Genomic DNA, 7181 nt, shown 5'->3' with positions numbered 1-7181 from the left:
TAGTTTGAGCAATAAGCATCCTGACAGAGAAGAGAAGAAGAGCTGCCGCGCAATCTGGTTAATCGTAAACAACCATGTCTGCAGCCAATGGAAGTTCTTCAGGTTAGTATGGTTCAAACTTATATGGATTGATGTTTTGTGTTTTACTCGATTGTAATCTTGATAACTGAATCTTATTTGTGTAGTTATATTTAACATGTGGTATCAGAGCCATAGGTTTATGTTCTTGAATTCAATTGACTAAAATCAAAAGAATCCAAATAAAAAAAAAAAAATTGCACTAAGGTTTCAAAACCGGTTCTGAACTGAAAAAGAGAAACTGGGTTTCTACTAAAACGGTGCGTTTTAATAAAAATATAATTTTTTGAACCGTTAGAACTCGAAACCTATCTAATTTGGGGTTTTCTAGGATTGGGATTATAATTCTTCGTTCTTCCTTTTCCCTTTTTGGATTTCGATTTTGATAATCTGGGTGCTTCATGATTGTTCAAACCTGTACTTTAGTTTTATAATATCTGTGATAAATGCTTGCTGCTGGATGTTGATGCTCATGCTTCAGGGAATGTCTTTTGAAACTCAAATTAAAAAATTGAAAATCCAGTTTTTAAGATTCTGCTTGTATTGCATAAATTATTTTCATAGCATGATTTGAATAACATAGACTGATAGTGTTCTCGTTATGATTTGAAATCGTGTTTTTGCGTTTACTATCTAATCATCTGTGGAGGAAAGCTATTCAGGGCTCGAATCTTCTTCAGAAATTCTTGATTTAATGCAGATTAAAACTAATGAACTGAGTTTATTTTGAATACGACAAATTCCTTTTTATTGAATCGAATGATTGTCCAAGGCTACATAATTTTCAGTTCCAAGTATTCCAAAGAAATACCTTATTCTATATATACTTATCAGCTTTTGTTGTTAAGGTCAGGAGCCTAAAAGTTCATATTGTGAATTCATGCAATATCAATGAAGATCCTAAATTTGGCTAACATTCCAATCCTCACTGGTGGGAGTAATTACAAGAAGTGGAGAAGGGACATCAGTTTGCTATTAACTCTCAATGAGTTTGATATAGTAATTGACAATTCCAAACCTGCCATCACTGATCAAAGCACCAGAGCTGAAAGAGTAGATTTTGAGAGAAGGACAAGAGCCAATAAAGTGGCACTTTCTATCCTGGAAAGTGGTATGACTGATACAGTCCAAGGAGGAATCAAGAAGCATGATTTGGCTGTTGATTACTTGAATGCAATTGAAAAGAAATTTAAAGAATCCGAGAAAGCTGAAGTGAGTCAATACGTGTCTCTCTTGACTGCATACAAGATTGAGGGTACTGGTTCTATAAGGGACCACATTATGAAGATGATCGATGCCACGAAAAAAATCAATTGAATGGATGTAAACATTGGTGAAAAGCAGTTGGTATTCATAACTCTTCAAGCACTTCCCAGCAAGTATAGTCAGTTAAAGGTTTCCTACAACACTCAAGACAAAAATTGGGACATTGATGAGTTGATTGCACAATGTGTACAAGAAGAAACTCGTCAAAAGCAGGAGAAAGGCAAGGAAATTGAGGATGTCAATTTCATGCAAACTAGAAAGGAGAAGAAGCAATTCAACAGTGGAGGCTCTTCAAGTTCTGGTAAGAATTCTAATAGATTCAATATACCTACTAAAGTAAATGACTCCCCTAGAAACTCTACGAAGTTAAAAAAACCAAAAGATGTGTCTAAACTTAAATGTTTTTGGTGCAAAACTAAGGGCCATTTAAAAGTAAATTGTGAAATCTTTAAGGATTGGATAAAAAGCAAAGAAAAGGAACATGTACGTGTTTGTGTTGAGTCAAATTTGTGTGAGGTACCTGTTGATTCTTGGTGTTTGATACTGGATGCTCAGTGCATATAACCAACTCTTTAAAAGGTTTTAAAAAACAAAGGGAAATTGGAAAATGTCTATGTGGGGCAAGGGACTAAAGTTGCAGTACATTCAATAGGGGTTGTGAACTTAAGATTAACTTCTGGTTTTGTTTTACAATTAAAGGATGTGCTCTATGTGTCAAAGATGAGAAGAAACTTTAACTTGTGGAGTCTAGAATGTTTAGTGGAGGCAAATAATCACCTAGTACTGAACGTTGGTTCCAAAAGGATGTTAGAAAATGACACTTCTTACATTCTCTAGCACAAAAGGCTATGGCATATCTCTAAAGAAAGAGTAATTAAACTTTCAAGGGCTGAATTAATTCCAATATTAGATTTCATTACTGCAAATGAGTGTGTTGATTGTTTAAAGGGCAAAATGACTAATTTTAGAAAAATGGATACTAAGAGAAGTCAAGGGTTATTAGAAATCACACATACTAATATTTGTGGACCCTTTCCAGTTAAAACAATTTGTGGGAATAAGTATTTTGTCAAATTCATTGATGACTTTTCTAGGCTTGAATATACTTTTCTCATTGGTGAGAAGTCAGATGCACTTAATTGTTTTATTATTTATAGAATTGCAGTTGAAAAATAGATAGGGAAGGTTATTAAAATTGTTAGATCAGTTAAGGAATGAGAATACTTTGGTAGGTACATTGAATTTGGGCAGCAAAAGGGTCCATTTGCTCTTTATCTTGAGAAGAATGGCATTGTGGCACAATACCCCACACTTGGAACACCTCAATAAAATGGTGTGTGAGAAAGAAGAAATAGGACTCTCATTGGCATGGTTAGGAGTATGATGACAAGATCTAGATTACCAGGTTTCTTATAGGGAGATGCTGTGAAAACAGCAAATTATATATTAAACCGAGTTAGATCCCAGAACACAATCATGTTACTTTGTTGGCTACTTTGAGAAGTCAAAGGGTTTCAGGTTCTATATTCCTCAAACCATACTCGAATCCAGGAAACACATAATGCAGCCTTTCTAGAAGATCAAGATGTTTCAGATTTGTCAAGGGAACATTTTGTGTTTGAAGAGATGCATCAGATTCGTGAAAACCCTGTAACAATGAATTACACTCAGTTCCATTATTTCCTCAACAATTGTCCCCTGCAATTGAAGATTTAAGTGAAGAATTAGGAGCTCATATTGATAACATTATAGAGGTTGACTAATTAACACAACCTACAACATCAATTGCCTTTTCAGAACCACAAATACCAGTTAATGTTCCACCTCCAATTGAACCAAGAACATCTATAAGAGCTTGAAAATCTACTGCAGTCAGTGACTGTGTACAAGAAAGTGAGTTTGATATAGGCGACATTGATGACCTTTTTACATACACTCAGGCGATTGAAAGTCCTCAATCAGTTTTATGGCACAATGCTATGAAGGATGAGTTAGATTCAATGTTCAAGAATCAAGTTTGTACATTGGTGGAATCAAATTTTGAAATTAGGCCAATAGGTTGCAAGTGGGTGTATAAAACAAAAAGGGATGATAATGGTAGAATTGAGAGATTTAAAGCAAGTTTGGTTGCTAAAGGGTTCACTCAAAGAGAGGGAATCGATTACAATGATACTTTCTCTCCAATTTCCTCTAAAGATTCCATGTGAGTTGTCATCTCTTTAGCTGCCTATTTTGATATAGAGTTACATCAAATGGATGTAAAGACAATTTTTCTTAATGGAGACCTACAAGAGGATATCTATATGAAGCAACCCACTGGTTTTGTTAAAAGGGGGAAAGAAAATATGGTATGCAAGCTCAATAAATCACTATATGGCTTGAAACATGCATCAAGGCAATGGTATTTGAAATTTGATCAAATTGTCTCCTCACAAGGTTTTGTAGAGAATAAATTGGATGATTGCATATATATGAAGTTCTCCAGGTCCAAATTCATCTTCCTAGTATTTTATGTTGTTGATATTCTTCTTGCTAGTTCATGTCTACAATTGCTCTAGAGTACTAAAAGAATTTAAAGTGATAATTTTGAGATGAAAGACGTCGGTGAAGCACATTATGTATTAGGAATAGAGATTGTTCGAGATAGACAGAAGATGCTCCTTGGTTTATCTCAAAAAGTTTATATTGGTAGGGTATTAGTGAGGTTTCATATGGAAAGCTGCAACAATGGTCAAGTTCCAGTTAAAAAGGAGATAAGTTCTCAAGAGATCAATGTCCAAAAACTAATTTGGAAATGAAGAAAATGCAGTCTAAACCTTATGCTTCATTGGTTGGAAGCCTCATGTATGCAACTATATGTACAAGACCAAAGATTGCCTTTATTGTAGGCATGCTAGGCAGGTTTCAAGCAAATCCATGTGAAGCACACAGGGTGGTAGCTAAGAAAGTCCTACGATACTTGCGGAGAACCAAAAGTTATATGTTAGTATGTGGTAGGAGTAATTCTTTGGAACTTATGGGATACACTGACTCGGATTTGGTTGGAGATGTGGATGACAAAAAGTTAACAGGAGGTTATAACTTCATGCTCAATGGAGGGATAATTTCATGGAAAAGTGAAAAACAAACTATGATTGCTACATCCACTATGGAGGCTGAATTTGTAGCTTGTTTTAAAGGCATGAAATAGGCAACTTGGTTAAAGAATTTTTTGACAGACTTGAATATTGTGAATTCGATTAAGAAGCCTGTAAAGATGTTTTGTGACAACAACTTTGCTGTATTCTTTGCCAAGAATAATAGGCGCACTTCAGCTTCAAGGTTGATGGATGTGAAATTTCTTAAAGTTAGAGAACAGGTAAAGAAATGAGTGATTGAAGTGCAACACGTAAACACTGCTATGCTGCTTGTTGATCCTTTGACTAAGGCACTGCCTATTGGAGAATTTAAAAAACATCTTTCTTGGATGGGAGTGCTAGTGGGTTTTCATCAGTGGGAGAAATCAAGTGTGTTTCAAGAGCTTGGGATTATAGTTAAATGTGATTTGGAACAATGAGTGCAGTTCTTACAAGCTGAGGTTAATTTATTTGTGCATAGCTAGTTTGCTAGTTTGATTTTGTGTTTTTTAATAAATGTCTTTGTCTCGAGACTTAATGCTTTGGTTTTGAAGTATTGTCGTTTTGATGATAGACTAAGTTAGGAGTTAGATTTATTTAATACTTTGGAAAATAGTTTGTCCGTTTTAAAGTTTATAGTTAATGAATTTTATTTAGTCATTAATATTGTTGCTTTTCATTGAAGATTAATATGTGTTATGATCTTTTGAAAAGTGGGAGCATAATCTTGACTATTTATATCAGCTTAAGTCATGAGTCATATTTGCAGATTGGATATATGTGAGCCTTGAATCAATACTGCATTTTGGTTGTAGTCTGAGATTCTTGGTTTCTGTATTTTGAAATGTAATGGGACGTTGGTCATGATAGTAAATTCTTGAGCAAGGTGTTGTGATCACTTCTTATAAATTGGTAAGTCCATGTCTAAAATTGATCTCACTCTCAAGTGGGAGAATGTAAGAGTATGAACATGAGATTGGGTGTTTCAGACTTTGGCTTTTTAAGACCAATTCAAATAAGAAAGCCTTATGAGAAGATGTATGCTAATTCTTATTGGTAAAGGATATAGTTATGGCATTAAACTGATATATGTTAGAAGACATAAGTTGTTTTCTATAAGGATTCTAATAGGGAGTCCTTATGCTATGATGAGGAGTATATGTATTTGTATATATACAGTGGCTTCTCCTCTTACAGGGTTACGCTCTTTTAGTACTAAGCCCTATTCTTAGTTTGAGCAATAAGCATCCTGACAGAGAGAAGAAGAGCTGCTACGCACTCAGGTTAATCATAAACAACCATGTCTGCAGCCAATGGAAGTTCTTCAGGTTAGTATGGTTCAAACTTACATGGATTGATGTTTTGTGTTTTACTCGATTGTAATCTTGATAACCGAATCTTATTTGTGTAGTTATATTTAAAAGATATTAGACGAGTTGTTCATGGTTGAGACTCAAGTTTAATCTAGAATATTCAGTAGTTTCTAACCTCCCGTGTTGTCATGGAAATGATTAAACGATTTTAGGAGTATTGCACAAAACTATTAAAATATTTTCTTGTACGTGTTTGTAGATGTTTAATGGCCCTCGCGATGGACAACTACTATTGATTGGATATCAACTTGATGATTCAGAACTTCAATACCTCCATTAAAAGAAGATTCTATTGAGGATTGCATCTGTAAGATTGTTTTAAGCTAGTGGTTTTAAAGCACGAGGTGCTTTGCTTTTCTTTTGTACTTGAATTGTGCTTCTGTTTTCTGCAATGCATTAGCCGTCTCCAAAGTTTACAGGATGTAGAACTCAAAGTAACTATTGAAAGCAGGTTTGCATACCCACACCTGTCGCAGTCTCCTAACTGGATGAGTTTTAATGGAATTCTACTAAGTTGACATGCCCGTGATATCAAAGCATTTAAGAAAGGGTAGATTAATGTAAAGGTAGATATCGGTATCTTATTGCAATGACTGTTGAGGAAAAACTAGAGTACACAACTCTAATACAAGTGTTGGAGAGACAAAACAAGTAAACAAATTAGTTGTATTAACTCACAAAATATTGCAACACCACAGCTATCAAGGACATACTTTAGAAGCTATGACACTCTCTTACTTCTAGAGATAAATTCTAGAATACTCTCACTCTTCACAAGACTACTTACAAGGGTAAATTCTAGAATACTAAATTAGTAGGCCCTATAATATAAACCACGATGGCAAGAGAAGATGCTTTGTCAATTATCATCATGATTGGCAATGCAAGTGGTGACTTTCGGAATAATATTATATTTCAGCTAGGGCTGTTGAAACATGCATGCAATGTATGTAAGCACTTCCCTCATTTCCCACTCCGAAAAGGGTAAGTCCTGCAATCAAATTGTATATCATTTCATTTTGTTATTGTTCATGATGTTGCAAATTGTAATTGTTGAATTGGGTTTTATCGTATTACAGGGTGTGAGTATGAGGCTAGAACTATGCACCGAGGATAGGCAAGGTCTTCTAGCATACGTTACAAGGGAGAAGAGAACGAGGGGAATGTTAGGTAAAAAGGAAATTAGGGTTTGGGGTTTTATACAGCAAAGCACCACACATGTGTAATAGTTAACTTGATTTTTTTTTAATGGAATATTATTTTATTTTTGTTCTCTTTTTGGCAAACCTAGTAGAGTATTTTTCTTTTTCGGTTTCACATTGTGTGGAACGGGGGAAGAATCTAACCC

The 7181-nt window shown here is 34.8% G+C and overlaps 1 pseudogene; it reads left to right on the top strand.

Moving 5' to 3' along the window:
- The first annotated feature begins 969 nt into the window (after positions 1-969).
- LOC148695636 (uncharacterized) lies at positions 970-1908 on the top strand (annotated as a pseudogene).
- The last annotated feature ends 5273 nt before the right edge of the window (positions 1909-7181 follow it).

Source organism: Pyrus communis, chromosome 7 (genome assembly GCF_041283825.1).
Source record: "Pyrus communis isolate YQ-2024b chromosome 7, ASM4128382v1, whole genome shotgun sequence".
NCBI classification, from domain to species: Eukaryota; Viridiplantae; Streptophyta; class Magnoliopsida; order Rosales; family Rosaceae; genus Pyrus; species Pyrus communis.
The sequence above is the reverse complement of the archived record's forward strand: the minus strand, read 5'-3'. Positions and strand labels throughout refer to the sequence as shown.